A 20,664-nucleotide genomic window follows, 5' to 3' on the forward strand; every position below is an offset into this window, starting at 1 on the left:
AGTTTCCTGTGTTTGACCTTGGCTAGCCCTGACTATTCTCTCATCTCTCCTTCATTTGACATGGTAAGAGCAAGGGTAGTGTTTAGATTCAAGTTCAGAATGGCGGGAGACAGAAAAATTAGTCTCCTGTAAGAAGACTGTTACCCCTCAGCTGTCTAATAGTATGAAACAAAGTATATCTCTTCTGAGGGCAATTTAACCCTTTCACGTCAATTTTTGTAGCCATGGGGAATGGGTGAAGCCGCTAGAGCAGAAGAGGAAAATGAAAGCGGACCGGGCCACTGGCAGCCCAAACACTCGGTCTCAAGGGTAGGGGCGAGGAAGAAGTAAGTTAGGGTGGGATGAGGAAGTAGGAGCTAGGGTCATGTATATGAGTAGCCCGAGAAATCGAATACAGGAGAAAGATGGCCTAGGGGTTGAATATGTCCGAAGCTGATCCTAGTGACCAGAGGGGTGTGATGTTGCTCTGGCATCCACCAGATGGGGTAGTGTTATGCGTGAACCTCAGGGGTCCATGGTGGGTGGTTGGACCAAAACATGAAACTGAAAAATAACGATGCATTGGAACATCAGGGCAATGTGTAGCATCATAAAATATAACAAATACCAAACTAGAGAAAGCATTGTGTAGTGTATACATGTAATAAGTAAAGGAAACAACACACTTATCTACAGGTGAATAAACAAAGACAACATGCGAGATGTTGTCCTCGAGAGCTCAAGCCCATAAGAGAGAAAGTTGCAGCTGACAAACGTAGAGTTGAGATGCTGAAATCCAAGACAATCCCGAAACCTGCAGGGATAATATTAGAGAAAAAACACATAAAACCCTAAGACATTTCAAGCAGGATTTGTATAAATTTGAAGGCCCTCATTCAAGCGTTAACAGAGGGTGAAGAGGGTTAGACTAGGTTCAAGCAGCGGAGTCAGTGCCTTTTCAGGAGAAGGAAGAGTTGTCCTCCCTGGAGGGGGCGGAATGCCACACCTGTATCGGAGCTCTTTGTGGTTGAGGGGTAGCACAATGTCCAGGGGATCGTTCTGATGGTAGCGAGGCAGGTATCGGGAGCGTCAGTTTCAGAAGCAAAGAGCGAGCCTCTTCCAGGGATGTAGCAGACATAACTCTACCCTCTTTCTGAACCTGGAGGGCAAAGGGAAATCCCCATCTGTACTTTATATTATGATCTCTAAGACCTTGAGTCACTTCTCTCATCTCTTTCCACTTGATCAAAGTTTAGGGGACCAAGTCTTAGAATAGGAGAATTTTAATCCCGTCCATGGAGATCTCAGAGCGTCCCCTAGCCCCACAAAGAATTTGTTCTTTCGCCTTATAATAGTGGAGGTGAAGAATAACATCTCTTGGGGAGTCATCATCCTGTGATCAGGAGAGGAGCGCCCGGTGGCCTCTGTCTAATCGGAACAAGTCATTAGAGATGGAGGGGGCCAGCATGCGAAAGAGACGGAGAAGATATTCCACAAGCTGTGGCCCCTCCACAGTCTCTGGGATATTACGGATTCTGAGGTTATTGTCTCTGTCTCTGTTTTCAGCGACCTCCTTTTTGTTAGCAAGAGACTGGAGACTGTTTTCGTATAGAAGCAAATTCGTGCTCCAAGAATTTTTGGAATTGGATAATTTCTTCTTGAAACCACTCCAGTGTATCAACTCTGTTATCAATATCGGCAACTGCCGAGGATAATTGGACATAGCTTTGGACACCTCTTCCTTGATAATCTGTTTAATGTTTCTCATTTCTAGAGAAAAGTGCAATAAAGTCCACTTTAGTGGAGTGAGCAGATGGGTCATCTACTATTTCAGAGTCACTACCAGGTGCAGAAAGTGAGGACGGCTGCCTGGTAAAGATGGAGCAGCTCGGGGTGAGGTATTTTACAAGTGACTGAGATCCAGACTTTTTATACTTGGGCATTGTACATACAGAGCAGAGAGAGAAAAAAAGGGAATGCAGCAGGTTTGGTTAACATAGACTGTTCCAATGATGAATGGTCCACACACAGGACAAATTAAAGTATCACAGCATAGTTAGGCAATTATCTGAGATTGATCAGAACTGCATGGTAAAACCCACAGAGCTGTGTAAGGTGAGAGTCATAAGAGTAGCAGAGGTCTGCCCAGGGGGAATCAGTACAGATGGGGCAGAGTGGGTAGCTGCACCCCCAATGAAAGGGTGCACACAGGTTATCCAGATGATGTATGGAAAGCTGGATGAGTGAATTAGTATTGGAGCTTCTTCTAGTGGTGGATCGTGGAGCCAGCAGAAAACAGTTCTATAGGTTGTAAATGACCATAGTGTAGCTGTGGCATATATATATATATATATATATATATATATATATATATATATATATTGAAAAAGCTCAAAAGAGTCAGGGAATCTGGTAGATTGTGCTTGCTTACGGGTTGGATCAAAGGAGAGATGTCTACTATCTTTCTCTCCACAGGATGGAGTATTGGCTAAGTACTTAGAGCGATTTGGAGCTTTTTCCTTACATCTGCTTCTGCATTTTGGCTCCAAAATTTATACGCCTTCACACGCAGCTGTGAGAAGCTGATGCATTAGCCCAGGAGTATAGAAGGTCCAGTTATCACTGTATATGTGTTCGATAGATTGTAAGCTTGCGAGCAGGGCCCTCTTACCTCTCTGTCTGTCTGTCTTACCCAGTATTGTTTTATTAATGTTTTTTTCCAATTGTGAAGTGATGCGGAATTTGCTGGCACTATATAAACAAATGTTGATGATGAAGATGATGAATGAAGGGAACTCTGCTTAAGGTTCAACTTTCTCTTTAGGCTTAGATTTTTTGTATCAAAATCAAAGTTATTTATCTTGATTGTGTTACACCTATGGTTTGAAGAGCCAGACACCACCTCACAAGCTATATTGTCGTCTTTTTTATGTTTTTATATTTTAATCAATGGATGTTTTGGTGTGAAGCTTAGCGCTCTTTTCTGTTTGTTTTTTGAATCTGGTAGGAGATCAACTTGTAACAATAGGAGCAGCGACTAAGTGGCAGTTTTGCAGTGTCCGACCTACAGTTAGACCATTTGACCACAAGATGTCACCAAGGAGTAAAAAGTCATACAGCCATTGAACAAGTGTAGGCACTGGGTAAAGGTGAATAATACAAAAGCACCACCAGATGGCAGTAGTAGCTCCTTTAATTGCCGACAGGTTAACTCCTGGAGAAATGAAAATAGCAAAAGTCCTTTCAGGTGTTACGAGCCGCGGCGGTACTCACTGCCACTGCGACTCGTCTCCTGGGCTCCCCGGCGTCCCGGCCGTCACCTTCACGACCGGGACGTCACCTTGATGACCGGGACGTCCCTTCTGGCGGTGACCCGGCTGTTGCCAAGGCAGCGGTTGGACACCTCCACTTCAGCGCCACGTCCCGGCAATGAAAGAAAGCCAGGCGCATGCGCACATCGGCCCCACTAGCCTGCGGGCTAATTAATGAATGTCATTTAATTATACAGGGGGCTGTGTATTTGTCAGAGCCAGGCTCTGATTGGCTGCTGGTAGTATTTAAGGCAGGGAGGGCTTAGCCTCCCTGCCGGTTATAGCTTCCAGATTCCTGTGTTGCTGCCTGCTGTTGTACTTTTGGTGTTAACCTTTGGACCTCTGTTTGCCGTGTATGACCCCTGCCTGAACTCTGGATTGTCTTCTTGCCTGTGTCTGCGACCTTTTGGCTTGTACCTTCGTTTCTGCTGATTTGCTTGTGACCCCAACCCCCCGACCCCTGGCGTGTATTCTGACTATTCTATCTAGCAAGTGACCTTTGACCTCGGCCTGTTTTCTGGATTCGCTGTCTGCCATTACCCTCTGCTCCTGGGTTCTCCACAGCTGGTACACATCACACGACCCTCTGTAGTCTGTCCCCACCACTAGGGGCTCCAGTGAACACCAGATTGTCAGAGCAGACTCCGGGTGTTGGTGTACTGGCTGGAGGAGTTCCTGACATCAGGAGGATAATTGATATGTGTGCTACAAAGTTTGTGTTAATTATACAGCCATAGAAGTGCTGGAAATAGTAAGTGAACTTTACAGCTGCAGCTGCTGTATAATGCCCTACAGCCACTCACCCGAACTGCAGGAGATCCACCTCGAGTTTCCTCTCCAAGTACAGGATCACGAGCGAGAGGGCAAGGCTCAGTGCAGGCTGCAGAGGAGGGCTTAGGACACTTCAGTCTCCGCGATCTCCAACGAGTGTCCCAATTTCAAGATTATGTGGAGCACATAACGCCATCTTGCGGGTCAAGCTGGTAATGGCGGCAATTTTGTCTGGAAAATTTCAGTGTCCTGGGGCACTGACAGCACTTCACAGCAGTGTTAGCGTGATGGGAACAGCCAACACAGAAATGGGGCAGCACCCGTCCCTTCCTCCGGGGATCCTCTAGGGCAGTGAATCCCAAACTTTCTCAGTTCGAGGTACCCTTAGGCTCTCCATAATTTTTTCAAGAGACCCCTTAGCAAAAATAATTACCAAGTAGTCCCCTGTCTTGCTTATCACCTGCCCTGGCCGCGGCACCCCTTTGAGATCGCCACGGCACCCCAGGAAGCCGCGGCACACAGTTTGGGAACCACTGCTCTAGGGGATATTTAGGCTTTGGTAGGCCCCGCTGAGGGATCTGCTTTGCACTTTGTGCAGCGCCTGAAGATCAACTTCAGGACTTCACCAGGTGATCAGCGCAGGGGGACTCAGAAATAGGTGACAAATAGGGCAGTGTTACCCAAACAAATCAGTGAGATGAGAAAGGGAATCAGTGAGATTAGACAGGAGCCCATCCACGATGGATGATAAGGCACGCCCCCTTATTCTGTTTTTTTAATCCAGTGTGTTTTTATTGGTTTTCAAAATAAATATTCACACAAACATTTAAGTGAACAAGCAGTCATAACACGATTGTCAATATACAAACAAGCATCCCATTATATATGAAAGACATAACAGTATAGCCGTACTGCATAACAAAGACTGTACAAGCAAAGCCGGGATGGCCAGAATATACACAACAACCTGACTGAAATAAAGATGCTCTGAGGTCCAAATTACAGAACATAAGAAAAAAAAATGCTTTTTTACTTCTCATGAGGCATGCTGTGTAAATTCAAAATATAGAGTGAGCAGTGTTTCAGCATTTTTCTTCTGAGTGCAGCCCATCTTCATCTACCTAGTTGTCCATATGTCTGCAATATCTATTCTCCAGTGCAACAATCAAAAAGTTTGCTTTTGTGGGGACCCAAAAAAATCATGCATTTCAGCCATAAAAGTGTCAGTCCCTGTCGCTGAATTGCTTGGTTTGTTAAACTATTTGCATGTGCCTTTTTTATTTTTTAAACCAAACAAGTTATACTGGTTATCTTGTAATTTGTTTTAATGAAAACAAAACAACAAAACCAAAGCCAGGCAGGGGTACTTAACATGTGTAGTATAATCAAACACTGTACAAACATAGAGCACTGTAGATGGAGCAGCCATCCTTTCAAAATCAAAGCACATGTACAGCATGAGGTCAAAAGGGAAAACAAATAATGTAGAATACAGCCTGCAGACAAGGTTGTACATTACAATGAGCAATGCAAATACTCTACAGAATCAAAAGGAAAAGACATGGGCAGGGACTGGGTGTCTGCCAGATACAAATTATAGCATGAGCTCCAATTCTAGCAGCTACTCCAGGACAAGATATTCTCCACCTGTACCAAATCTTTTCATGTTTATCGTCATGACTCAGATATGTCTTATTTCTCCGATTCCAAACTGCTCATCTCTAGTTTTGTCAATTTACAATGCACATTTTTAATGAACTGATGGCCTTTAAATGTTTCAACACTGACACACACTCCAGATTTGAAAAAATATAGGACAGACCTTTGAAACGCTTAGCTTGAATGTGATTCTATCTTGGTTACCTGAACTCTAGTCTGATGGGGAACAGCCTGCAAATGTACTACTGTTCTGTTGTCACCATCTATCTACACGTACGTGCAATCTTAATAGTTAATACTAGTTATCTAGTAAACTGCTATGTGTGGTTTCCTTGTTATTTACAATGTCTAAATCTATATTGAATATTTTTTTATGGACTGAGCAAACTTGAGGTCAGATAGTGTTCTGGTTTTACATTTCATAATTATATGAGCCATATTTATTATCATTAACTATACAATCTATGTTTTTTTTTACTTTTAATCAAAGAAAGCAATCTGTAAGGTGTTTATGTTGGAAATTTTTCCCCTGAGCCATTGTCATGCAGAAGCTACCTGATTTACGATCAGCTGGTGGGGCCTGACAATAGGTATGTTTAGTTCAAAAACGACCAATGAGTACCCACTTCTATTTGAGTAAGCTGTGTAATTGGTGATGCACCAGCATGCACTTGCATCCTTGGCCCTCTGGGACCTGTAGCTCACCTGCAAAGAAATACAATCAAATAAATACACAGGCATAGAGAAAAAAGTCAGCTGCCTGTTCTTCTAATTCATACAGAGAGACTTTTATCTGTTTGGTCAGAGCATGTGAAAGCCTCTCTGTATTGGTTAGTTGCGTTGAGGTCCCACACGCATTCAATTATTTATTTTTGTAACATTTATTTATATCACGCCAGCATATTCCGTAGCACTTTACAGGTGATGCTCCCTAATTATTCATTGGCCTAATGATAGCACCGACCCTGATTATATAACACACTGCACTTCCTGCTTAGAGAGAAAGGGAGTACCGTATATACTCGAGTATAAGTCGACCCGAATATAAGCCGAGGCACCTAATTTTACCCCAAAAAAATGGGAAAACTTATTGACTCGATTATAAGCCTAGGGTGGGAAATGCAGCAGGTATTTCCATGTGCTGAACAGTGCTTGTACTATAATATAGTATAAATAATAGGCTGTCTGCAGTAAGTGAGCTGAAACCTTGAATCCCTGAGAGGGGAGATATATACAGTGGTGTGTGGATCCTGATGGTGGATTGCACGAAATCCTGTATTAATACGACCAGGAATAAAAGTGCCAAAGTTAATGGTGATCGTTGTGTGATATGAGTTGGAAGCTGGTGGAACGCAGCGTCTTGCCCCTGTGTACCTATTTGTGCAGGCTGTACAATTACCTGAGTGGGGAAGAGATAACGCCTGTTATGTGGACTCTGTTGGTAGCGGTGGTGTAACCGGATAAGCACTGGGAGATTGCGCACTGTAGTCTGAGTGACTCCTGTGTTTCTAGCGGTGCTTGTATAATTACCTGAGGTAAGTGGAATCTGTGTCTCTAATGATCTCGCTATCGGTGGTGGTGGACATGCGGTAGGGTCAGCCAGTGATGTAGCGATGCTGTAGCCCACTAGACGCACGGAAACCCACCACAGCAATCACAGTTGTACGGCGGCTTTCTCAGACCAAAAATCATTTTATAAAGGGGCGGGACAACCCTCACTCGAGTATAAGCCGAGGGGGGCTTTTTCAGCACAAAAAAATGTGCTGAAAAACTCGGCTTATACTCGAGTATATACGGTAGTTCACTTTCCAAGAAGCAAGAATTTATATTTGCCAAATATGCTGTCTCGCGTGCACTGCATTCTTCAAATGTCTTACAGTGTAATTTTATTTAGAAAATGCAAATTTTGAATTTATTAATAACTTTGTCAATAACTTGTTCTCTCTTGTGTATACGATAATCCATTATATATTGTGCAGGAAGGGAAATACTACTTTAGCATTTATTACTAAGACTGTCAAGCCACATTTGTACGCTATTGTGGGGTGTAAGTATACACACTTGTTGCACCTGGCGCAAATGTTATAAGTTGTAAGCACTTAAGCAAATGTGTCCACCTCTAAGTAAGCTCCCATAATTTACCTATGGAACCATTATTTCAAGTACCAGCAGCATTTGGATAGGTCTGATAGGCATGTGGGAATATCTGACAGAATTTCTTGGACATTTCAGTAGATTTTATGGCATGTGGAGAGGCTGATGTGTTTATAATAGGCATATGGGGAGAACAGATAGGCATGTAAAGAGGTCAGAGGGCACATTAAGAGGTCTGAGGGATTGTGAATGCAGTAGCCGTGTGAGCTACTGTGGAGAGACTATAAGTAGCCCTTTGAACCATCCTCCGAGGTAAGTGCTGTGCGTTGCAGAGCTTTGATGATGATTCTGAACATTTTGGCAATGTGTTGGATATTTGCTTTTTCGCTTAGCAAGATATTGTAAATGCACACACATATTAAAGGTTAATTTGGCTCTTTCTGGTACCTATAGATATCTTTTGGCTCTTGGGGGTAAATGTATTAATGTCCGAATTCTTCAACTCCGGCGTGTTCAGCGTCTTCGGTGATTAAATTTAAAGCGGCGCTGCATTGTAAAGGAAAACTTCCCTTTACAATGCAGCGCCGCTTTAAATTTAATCGCCGAAGACGCTGAACACGCCGGAGTTGAAGAATCCGGACATTAATACATTTACCCCTTGGTCTCTGACTGGTTGGTCACCCATACTCTAGTGCTTTCTAAGCTTGAGGTAGAAGCTCTGCTGGCACTTCACATGATTTGAAATCTGAGGAAAACGAGAGAGAAAAGTTCTATCCCTGCTAACACCAGCAATGCAAAGCGCAATGGAACATCTTATAGAGAAATGTATATATCTTTGTCAGACCAGCTGCATTGTCAAATTTCAGAGGCTACGATTGAATATGTTTTTTTGCTCTAGAGTGTGTTGCTAAAAATCACCAAACACTGTCTTCTACAAAGCTTTGAAAGCATGTTGCCACTCTTTCAAATGTCCTCAACCTAAACGACACAGAATTGGATCAATTGGCAGACTTGGACATGAGATCAGGGTGCATCAGCAATTTGCCAAGATCAGCAAACCTTTAAAGGCAGGGTAAGACTGACTGAACTGAAAGGCAAGAATTTGAAAGAGATGGACATTTATCCAGACAGTAAGTTGGAAATCTTGTATATGATATATGGTTTTGGTAATTTACATATCTGTTTCTTTTTTTTACAGAGTGACTAGTTGGAGGATGAGCAATCCCCTGTGACAGTAAGACAAGTGGGTATGCATTCAGTTGACACTTCCCATTCAAAAGTTTATGGACCTGACAAAACAGGACGTGTGCCCAGCATTTGCTTCTAAAGGTCAGTGTAGCGCAAAGTTTTGTTATGAAAAGCATGTTGCAGTCTTTGTTTTTTCACAGATTCGTAATGGACCACTCTGCTTCCTTTCAGGTCGCAAAGTATTTCAGAAAAGAACCTGGGACAGAAATGAGATCCATGTTGGGGAGAAGCACTTGATTAAGTTTATACAGACATGCCGGGTGCCCATAAAGCATGATTGCATTGTTTGTATCTTGGCTAAACCATCAGCACTGAAAGATCGAAACTGGTTAGCTTTAAAATACTACATAAGAACCGTGTAACAGCTATAAAGAGAAATAAAAATAAGTTGAAATGATATGCAGTTTTTGACCATGACTCTAACTTCACTAGAGTTTCACACAGCCATGGCTAGGTGTCGGTGTATGCGAGTGTATGGATTAGTGATGAGCGGGCTCGGATTCCGCTAATCCGAGACCACCCGAACAGTGCGGATCCGATGGGATCCGAGCACTGTTCGGGTATTTCCGGCAGGTAAATGAAACCAAAACGAGGCTATGACATCCAAGTCTCGCGTCGGCTCTCGTGAGACTCGGATGTCATAAATTCCCCGCTTGCGGCATCCATCTTCATTTGGGCTGAGATCAGGGAAAAGGGTGATTCTGTGCTACTGCGCTCCTGTGATCAGTCCATTGGTGCTTTATGCTGCTGAGTCCAGTGGTGCTTTGGCCAGTGCTCTGTCCTGTTGAGTCCAGTGGTGCTTTTGTCCTGTGCTCTGTCCTGCTGAGTCCAGTGGTGCTTTGGCCAGTGCTCTGTCCTGCTGAGTCCAGTGGTGCTTTTGTCCTGTGCTTTGTTCTGCTAAGTCCATAGTAATTTTATAATTATTAAAAAATCATAAAAAAAAAATAATAATAAATAATTATACAAAAATTATTTAAAAAAAATATAAAAAAATAATTTAAAAAGTATAAAAATAATTATAGTGCAATATTTTCTTGCAGTCCAGAAATATTAGTACTGCAATACCTACATTCACCGTTCTTGCAGTTCAGAAATATTAGTACTGCAATATTTACCTACGTTTACTGTTCTTGCAGTCCAGAAATATTAGTACTGCAATATTTACCTACATTCACTGTTCTTGCAGTCCAGAAATATTAGTATTGCTAAATTAAAATACGTTCACTGTTCTTGCAGTCCAGAAACATTAGTACTGCAATATTTACCTACGTTCACAGTTCTTGCAGTCCAGAAATATTAGTACTGCAATATTTACCTACATTCACTGTTCTTGCAGTCCAGAAATATTAGTATTGCTAAATTAAAATACGTTCACTGTTCTTGCAGTCCAGAAATATTAGTACTGCAATATTTACCTACGTTCACAGTTCTTGCAGTCCAGAAATATTAGTACTGCAATATTTACCTACGTTCACTGTTCTTGCAGTCCAGAAATATTAGTACTGCTAAATTAAAATACGTTCACTGTTCTTGCAGTCCAGAAATATTACTACTGCAATATTTACCTACGTTCACTGTTCTTGCAGTCCAGGAATATTAGTACTGCTATTTTTACCTACGTTCACTGTTCTTGTAGTCCAGAAATATTAGTACTGCTAAATTAAAATACGTTCACTGTTCTTGCAGTCCAGAAATATTAGTACTGCAAAATTAAAATACGTTCACTGTTCTTGCAGTCCAGAAATATTAGTACTGCAAAATTAAAATACGTTCACTGTTCTTGCAGTCCAGAAATATTAGTACTGCAATATTTACCTACATTCACTGTTCTTGCAGTCCAGAAATATTACTACTGCAATATTTACCTACGTTCACTGTTCTTGCAGTCCAGGAATATTAGTACTGCTATTTTTACCTACGTTCACTGTTCTTGTAGTCCAGAAATATTAGTACTGCAATATTTACCTACGTTCACTGTTCTTGCAGTCCAGAAATATTAGTACTGCAATATTTACCTACATTCACTGTTCTTGCAGTCCAGAAATATTAGTAGTGCTAAGTTAAAATACGTTCACTGTTCTTGCAGTCCAGAAATATTAGTACTGCAAAATTAAAATACGTTCACTGTTCTTGCAGTCCAGAAATATTAGTACTGCAATATTTACCTACGTTCACTGTTCTTGCAGTCCAGAAATATTAGTACTGCTAAGTTAAAATACGTTCACTGTTCTTGCAGTCCAGAAATATTAGTACTGCAAAATTAAAATACGTTTACTGTTCTTGCAGTCCAGAAATATTAGTACCAGAGATTTAACTATAATGGAGTATAAAAATTTGGAGGATAAAGTAGGGAAAGATCAAGACCCACTTCCTCCTAATGCTGAAGCTGCTGCCACTAGTCAGGACATAGACGATGAAATGCCATCAACGTCGTCTGCCAAGGGCGATGCCCAATCTCCTAGAAGAGGCCATGTAAAATCCAAAAAGCCAAAGTTCACTAAAATTAGCAAAAAAAGAAAATTGAAATCATCTGAGGAGAAACGTAAACTTGCCAATATGCCATTTACGACACGGAGTGGCAAGGAACGGCTTAGGCCCTGGCCCGTGTTCATGACTAGTGGTTCAGCTTCACCCAAGGATCTAAGCCCTCCTCCCCCCCCTCTAAAAAATTTAAGAGACTTAAGCTGTCATCAACAACACAGCAAACAACTCTGCCTTCTAAAGAGATGGCATCACAAATCCCCAAGGCAAGTCCAAGGGTGTTGGTGGTTGCGAAGCCTGACGTTCCCATCACTGTACGGGAAGAGGTGGCTCCTTCCACCATTTGCAGCACGCCCTCTGCATATGCTGGAAGGATCACCCACAGTCCAGTTACAGATTTGGCTAATGAAGGTGTCAATGTTGTACACTGGGAGGAGGATATTGATGTAGCTGGCGCTGAGGAGGAACTTGACGAGGAGGATGCTGATGTGGTTATCTTAAATGAGGCACCAGGGGGGGAAACAGTTGTTGTCCATGGGATGAAAAAGCCCATCGTCATGCCTGGTCAGAAGACCAAAAAAATCCACCTCTTCGGTCTGGAGTTATTTTTATCCCAATCCGGACAACAAATGTATGGCCATATGTACCTTATGTAAAGCTCAAATAAGCAGGGGCAAGGATCTTGGCCACCTAGGGACATCCTCCCTTATACGTCACCTGAAGAACCTTCATAATTCAGTGTTTAGTTCAGGACCTGTGGCTAGGACCGTCAGCAGTCCAGGGACACCTAAATGCCTTGGTCCTGTTGTATACACACCACCAACACCCTCCTCGTCAACTTCCTCCACGATCTCCATCAGATATAGTCCGGCAGGCCATGTCACCAGCATGACTGAGTCCTCTTCAATCCGGGATTCTTCCGTGCAATCCTGCAGCGGTACGCCTACTACTGCCGCTGTTGCTGTTGCTGCTGGTAGTCGGTCATCTTCCCAGAGGGGAAGTCGTAAGAACGCTACGTCTTTCACCAAACAGTTGACCGTCCAACAGTCGTTTGCCATGAGCACAAAGTACGACAGTAGTCACCCTATTGCAAAGCGGATAACTGCGGCTGTAACAGCTATGTTGGTGTTAGACATGTGTCCGGTGTCCGCCATCAGTGGAGTGGGTTTTAGACAGTTGATGGGGGTATTGTGTCCCCGGTACCAAATCCCGTCGAGATTCCACTTCAGTAGGCAGTCCAGAAATATTAGTATTAGATATTAAACTACGTTCACTGTTCCTGCAGTGCAGAAATATTAGTACTGCAATATTTACCTATGTTCGCAGTTCTTGCAGTCCAGAAATATTAGTACTGCAAAATTAAAATACGTTCACTGTTCTTGCAGTCCAGAAATATTAGTACTGCAATATTTACCTACGTTCACTGTTCTTTCAGTCCAGAAATATTAGTACTGCAAAATTAAAATACGTTCATGGTTCTTTCAGTCCAGAAATATTAGTACTGCAATATTTACCTACGTTCACTGTTCTTGCAGTCCAGAAATATTAGTACTGCAATATTTACCTACGTTCACTGTTTTTGCAGTCCAGAAATATTAGTACTGCAATATTTACCTACGTTCACTGTTCTTGCAGTCCATAAATATTAGTACTGCTAAATTAAAATACGTTCACTGTTCTTGCAGTCCAGAAATATTAGTACTGCAAAATTAAAATACGTTCACTGTTCTTGCAGTCCAGAAATATTAGTACCAGAGATTTAAATATAATGGAGTACAAAAATTTGGAGGATAAAGTGGGGAAAGATCAAGACCCACTTCCTCCTAATGCTGAAGCTGCTGCCACTAGTCATGACATAGACGATGAAATGCCATCAACGTCGTCTGGCAAGGGCGATGCCCAATCTCCTAGTAGAGGCCATGTAAAATCCAAAAAGCCAAAATTCACTAAAATTAGCAAAAAAAAGAAAATTGAAATTATCTGAGGAGAAACGTAAACTTGCCAATATGCCATTTACGACACGGAGAGGCAAGGAACGGCTTAGGCCCTGGCCCGTGTTCATGACTAGTGGTTCAGCTTCACCCAAGGATCCAAGCCCTCCTCCTCTCCTCCCCCTAAAAAATTTAAGAGACTTAAGCTGTCATCAACAACACAGCAAACAACTCTGCCTTCTAAAGAGATGGCATCACAAATCCCCAAGGCAAGTCCAAGGGTGTTGGTGGTTGCGAAGCCTGACGTTCCCATCACTGTACGGGAAGAGGTGGCTCCTTCCACCATTTGCAGCACCCCCTCTGCATATGCTGGAAGGATCACCCACAGTCCAGTTACAGATTTGGCTAATGAAGGTGTCAATGTTGTTCACCGTATACGTCACCTGAAGAACCTTCATAATTCAGTATTTAGTTCAGGACCTGTGGCTAGGACCGTCAGCAGTCCAGAGACACCTAAATCCCTTGGTCCTGTTGTATACACACCACCAACACCCTCCTCGTCAACTTCCTCCATGATCTCCATCAGATATAGTCCTGCAGGCCATGTCACCAGCATGACTGAGTCCTCTTCAATCCGGGATTCTTCCATGGAATCCTGCAGCGGTACGCCTACTACTGCGGCTGCTGCTGTTGCTGCTGGTAGTCGGTCATCTTCCCAGAGGGGAAGTCGTAAGAACGCTACGTCTTTCACAAAACAGTTGACCGTCCAACAGTCGGTTGCCATGAGCACAAAGTACGACAGTAGTCACCCTATTGCAAAGCGGATAACTGCGGCTGTAACAGCTATGTTGGTGTTAGACATGTGTCCGGTGTCCGCCATCAGTGGAGTGGGATTTAACGGTTGATGGAGGTATTGTGTCCCCGGTACCAAATCCAGTTGAGATTCCACTTCAATAGGCAGTCCAGAAATATTAGTATCAGATATTAAACTACGTTCACTGTTCCTGCAGTTCAGAAATATTATTATCAGATATTAAACTACGTTCACTGTTCCTGCTACATCAAAAAAGCATGAACCTGCCCTGCCATCAACTAAAACAAAAGGTAGTGACGCGCTTGAACTCCACCCTCTATATGCTGCAGAGGATGGAGGAGCAGCAAAAGGCCATTCAAGCCTAAACAGCCACCTACGATGGGCCACGTGTTTGTGCCGCCCACTTGTGTCGCTTAGCTTAGACATCCAGCTACCTCGGTGCAACCTTTTGGACTAAAAACAATATTGTGAGGTGTGAGGTGTTCAGAATAGACTGGAAATTAGTGGAAATGAATGTTATTGAGGTTAATAATAGTGTAGGAGTGAAAAAAAAAAAAATATGGACTTTCGCACTTTTAATGCTTTTTTAAAAAAAAATCAGAACCCAAAACCCAAAATCAGAACCAAAACCTTTCGTGGGGTGTTTTGGCAAAACAAATCAGAACCCAAAACCTCAAGCTAATCCGAACCCAAAACCCAAAACCCCAAAAGTGCCCGGTGCACACCCTTAGTATGGATGTCCTCAGATGGCTGAAATACATGAAACTTTCCCCACCATGCAGTCCGTGTCAATACTGTAATCAAAGTAAACTGAAAATCTCAACTGGTAACTCTGGTGACAAACAGCTCTTAAACATATTCATATGATTTTCCTGTTGACAGGGCATTAGAAAAGGTGTGTCAATATGTGTCGTCTTCCAGACATGGGTTCTCATGATGCAATAAAATTAATTGTGTGTGAACTAGAGATGTTCACTGACCCCCGTGTTCTGGATTTGGTTTTGGTTTTGGATCTAGATTAACATCGTGTTTTGGTTTTGGTTTTTGGATCCCTGTTTTTTTTTCTAAAATCCCTTTTTCCCCCCCCCTAAAATCACATATTTTGGCTTTGTTTTCCCCCTACATTATTATTAACCTCAATAACACTAATTTCAAGTCATTTGCATTCAGTTTTGACCATCTCACAGGTCACATTATTATTTTCATACACTTTCAAACAAAGACTGCAGCAACCTGACTGGATGCTAAGCGACAGAGCAATGACACAAACACACGGCAGTTCCTAGCACATCTAGGAAACATTGGCACACAGCAGTGGCAGAAAGAAAAGTGAGGCTATGGTTCATTTGATCGCTCCACCGTTTCTTAGATAACTGTGGTAATTTTACAGCTAATACTTGGCAATGAGCGTTGACACCCCCAAGATGCGTGCTTTTATCAGACCAAGACCAATCCAGGGTGCCAGACAATGCACTAAAAAGAGCCATTGTAATTCCCAGCTAAAAGCAAGTTCATCACTGAGCTTCGAATCAGCCTCAATTCCCACAAAATGAAAATATAGTTAGGTACCCTTGACGTAAAGTGCAGAATACAAACACTTGATGAAACAGCAGTAAAGTGGAAGGTAATACATATACACATCTATTTAGACATCCATGCTTACATTACTTCTGCAAGCAATGTTGTTCTTTGTTAACAAACTGTTGTCTTTATACCATTCAAAAAAATAATAGAAATAAAAATAATCCTCCACCATTCTTTGGATGTTGATAGTTGATAGTAGGATCAGGTGGAGTTACAGCACAGGTGTCACTAATTCTGTCAATACTTTTAGAGTAGACAAGACCAGGGGGTAAATGTATGAAAGTCCAATTTCTGCAAGTTGCCGCAAATCGGTGACTTTGTAGTGCAAATTTAAAGGGGCGCCGCTTTAAATTTTCACTGCAAAGTCGCCGATTTCCGGCGACTTACAGAAATTGCAGAAAATGGAAAGCAGCCTCCTACGCCGATCGCTGACAAGGTTCCCGGCTGTGCTGAAACCTCTTTCCGAGTACACACTGGAGGGTGGGCAGCTTAGGCAGTGCAAAAAGAGTTTCTACATGGGTCTCTAAATTCCCTTTTTTTTTCCTCCCAGTATGTAAAGGGACTGTCTGATGTGTCTATTTCTATGCTGTCGTGAAAATAATCCTCCACCATCCTTTGGATGTTGATAGTAGGATCAGGTGGAGTTATGGCAGAGGTGTCACATTTTTGGTCAATTCTTTTAGACCAGATCAGATGTCAAAATGTTGTGCTGAGTCATCTGCATCATCCCTGGGTCTCTTGGGAAAGCTAAGTTTTTCCTAATTGAGTGAGAAACTGAAGGAGGTGATGCCGTCTTATCACGTAACACTTGAGCTGTCGTCTTGCTCACTAGGACCTCCTTGCATCTCTTCAGATCTGGGTCATTTGGAAAGAAAGAGAAGACATAGCTCTTAAACCGAGGATCAAGCACAGTTGCCAAAATGTAGTGATTCAATTTCAAGATTTTGATAACTCTTGGATCTTGGCGAAGCAAATAAATTACTTGATCTACAAGTTCGACATATTTAGCGGAATTGCTTTGTTTAATCTCCTCCTTCAGTTTCGCAAGCTGCTTTTCCAAAAGTCTAATTTAGGGAATCACTTGACTCAAGTTAGCAGTGTCTGAGCTCACTTCACAGATGACTACTTTGAATGGTTTTAGCACCTTGCACAACACAGAAAGTATTCTCCACTGTGCTCCAGTAAAATACATTCCCCCTCCTTTCCCAATATCATGGCTTGTGGAGTAAGCATGGATGGCTTTTTGCTGTTCCTCCATACACAGAAGCATATACAGGGTGGAATTCCACCTTGTCACCACCTTTTGCTTCAAATGATGGCAGGGCAAATTAAATTGATCTTGTAACTGCTGCAATCTCCTACATGCTGTTGCCAAATGCCGGAAATGTCCAGATATTTTACGGGCCACAGACAGCATCTCCTGCGCGTCCCTGTCATTTTTTAAAAAGCTCTGCACCATCAAGCTTATTGTGTGAGCAAAACAGGGAATGTGATGGAATTCACCCAGCTGTAATGCTCTCAAAATATTGGTGGTGTTATCAGAAATGACATATCCTGAGGGGAGTTCAAGCGGGATAAGCCATGTTGCAATGACATCCCTTAGCTTTTGTAACAGATTGTCAGCGGTATGCCTCTTAGTGAAGCCAATGATACACAGAGTATCCTGCCTCTGACAAATGTGATGTACTTGGGTTGCAGCTGCTGTTCCTGCTGATGAAGACGAATCACCAACCCAGTGGGCTGTCACAGTCATATAATCTTTAGTTTGCCCAGTTCCGCTTGTCCACATATCTGTGGTTAAGGGTACAGTGGGTAGAATGGCATTTTGTAGCCCAATAATTACATTTTTACGAACCTTCTGGTAGACGTGAGGAACAGCTTTTCTAGTGAAATGGTGTCGTGATGGAATTTGGTAACGAGGACACAAGACCTCAAGTAAGTGTCTAAAACCAGCTGCATTAATAGTTGATATTGGACGCAGATCTAATACTAACATCGTCGCCATGGCATCTGTGATCCACTTTGCGACTGAGTGACAGCTTTTATACTTGCTTCCTCTTGCAAAGGATTGTTTAACAGTCAATTGTTGTAAACTACTAGTAGTCTTCCTCGTCTGCTTCTGGGATGAAGAATCACCCCCAGTAGCAGTAGCAGTGGGACTAACACTCAAGAATTCTTCTGAGGAATCCAGGAGAGTGAAGGAGTCATCTAGGCTTACCAACTTGGATGCAGGACTTGCTCCGATCACTACTGAGGACTGATGAGGACGGTGTTGTGGGTGTCGATTGCAGGCGTTGAGATCTAGCTGAGAGAAGAGACCTAGCTGATGATGGACTGCTTGTTGTTATTTTTTTAGTGTAAGTTTCTAATTTTCCCAACAGCTTGCCATGAACTCGCTTCAAATGGCGTAACATGGATGAGGTTCCTAGATGGTTCAGGTCCCTACCTTCACTGACTGTGCCTTTAGAAACGCTACAAATGGCTAGACAATTATTGTCAGGATTTGGGTAAAAATAATTCCACACATAAGAGGGGGATTTTTTGGTCTTATGTCCAGGCATGACAATGGCCTTCTTCTTATCATGTTTTAGAACTTCTTCCACTGAGGGAAGACTTACACAATTAACATCATCCTCATCAACAAATGTCTCCCTCATCCTGTTGCAATTCCAAAATGGCATCCTCAATTTGTGTATCACCGGCTACATTTGGGCAGTTCATGCACACATCTGCAGAAATGCTGAAAGGGACCTTCTTTATGGGTACACTATCAGAAAGGTCAGGATTACACATAGCACTTGTGGATAGACTCTCCTCAGGCATTTGTGTCATTTCTGAATCTGAACATACATTTTCATCTAATGTCTTACTGTTTTCCTCCAGCTCGATTTTTACACGTAAAAGTATTTGGACACCACTTTTGGAGTCCTAATGACAAGGTCTTGATTGGTCACGATTGACCTTACAAGAAGATGCCTCAGTGACTGTTGCAGAACCAGCACCCATAGAGAAAGGCAAAGGCCTCATTCTTTCCTTGCCACTGCGTGTGTAGAATGACATGTTGCCAATTTTATTTTTTTCTGTAGATAACTTTGCCTGGATTACAGGTCTTTTTTTCTTGACCAAGGTGAAAGGTGTTTTTTTACACCTGTGTTTCCCTGACTTACAAACACTATTCACTTTAACATAGGCTTTACCAGATGACATAGAGGGATTACTATCATCATGACTGGTGCCAGCAGCTTCTTGGTGCTCCTGCACTTCTGTATACTGCTATGAATCCATTTTGATACCACAGTACAATTTGACTGCAAATTCAGAAGACCAAGCCTGCCAGCCCTAGTATTTCTATTTCAGCAATGACAATTAGCAATGGAGCTCTCCTCTTTGTGTGTAACCTATATAACACTGTATGTTATGTGACTGCAGATTTAGAAGACCAAGCCTGCCAGACCTATTAATTCTATTTCAGCAATGATGATTAGCAATGGAGCAATGGAGCTCTCCTGAATGTCACTGTAGACTTTGAAGAACATTGCTACTCTTCATCTTTCTATTCTACCTATGACGCTGCCCAACTGCTCCACATACTGCCAAGACCTGTGCTACCCCTTCCGTGTCCCTCTGTGAAATGGTGCTGGATCGCTATGGAGGGCGGTACTTATAGGATCCAAAACTCGCAACATCCGACGACGTAAAAATGACGTTTTGCCTAGTTTTCAATTCCAAGGGTACACGAAAGCCGGCTTGTCTCGGTACTTGGATCTGCTAAGTTCGGGTGTGTTCGGTTCTCGGGGAATCGAGCCTTACCATCTCTAATGTGAACCCCTGTATGGGAAATATTTTTATGGAAAGTCTTAAGTAGCTGAGGAGATTGTACATCAGTGGCTTTAACCCTCTGGGCAATAGCCCTTCCAATTAATCAAAAACTGCAAATAATGCTAATATCTAGTAAAAATTAGGCCGAACAATTGACAATCCAAGATATTATTTGGGCACTTTAGAGAGGGTAACCCCCTATGATGTAGCATGATTATCATTTTAGACAAATACACAGGCAATAGTGTGTGCACGACTATTAGGTGCACACAGTTCTGCCTTCACGAGTAGTACACGAGGAAGTGGGACATACCTCCCAACTGTCATAAGCGAAACAGTCCCCAAATGCAGGACTGTCCTTCCAGATTCAGTACAGTTGGCAGATTGTCCTGTTATCTCCTACCTGTTCTTGTCACTTTCACCACCTGTGGCTGCTGGTTACTTTAGGTAATTTGCTGGTTGTCTGGATCCTGGAATGGTGGAGGCCCTATTTGAAAAAAAAAAAAAAATGGGTACATGAGATTTAGAAAACTCCATCTAGCCCCAGTGTTAAATCAGTAGCACAGAAGTTTTAGAATTAGGCCTCCCCCCACCTCCAACATTAAAATACTAATATTCACATTTGCTAAATAGATCTTTTGTCCTCCATCACTAGCCATACCATTAAATTAATAGTATTCCCATTTAATACATAATACTTTTTCCCTCCCCCTCCCCCCAAACAGCCCCAGCAATAAAGTAAATAGCATTTACGTTTAATATAGCCATTTCCCACAACTGAAACCGGCATTAAATAATTCATATTTACAATTATAATTAATAAGTAGCCCTCTTCCAAATGAGTCCCATATTCAATTAATAGCCCCAAACCACCTCACCTTAAATTAATATGACCCAATATTAAATTAAATAGCCCCACTAATAAATTAAATTGCCCCACCATCACCACACAAATAAAATAGCACTCATTAAA

At 42.4% G+C, this 20,664-nt stretch overlaps 1 long non-coding RNA gene across 1 annotated transcript; it reads left to right on the plus strand.

Moving 5' to 3' along the window:
* The first annotated feature begins 8,470 nt into the window (after positions 1 to 8,470).
* LOC142108119 (uncharacterized) lies at positions 8,471 to 9,459 on the plus strand. The gene is made up of 2 exons (XR_012680105.1): positions 8,471 to 9,143; positions 9,234 to 9,459. It is a non-coding gene; the product is annotated as an uncharacterized LOC142108119 (long non-coding RNA).
* The last annotated feature ends 11,205 nt before the right edge of the window (positions 9,460 to 20,664 follow it).

The sequence above is a fragment of the Mixophyes fleayi genome, chromosome 1, assembly GCF_038048845.1.
Source record: "Mixophyes fleayi isolate aMixFle1 chromosome 1, aMixFle1.hap1, whole genome shotgun sequence".
In the NCBI taxonomy this organism is placed as follows: domain Eukaryota; kingdom Metazoa; phylum Chordata; class Amphibia; order Anura; family Limnodynastidae; genus Mixophyes; species Mixophyes fleayi.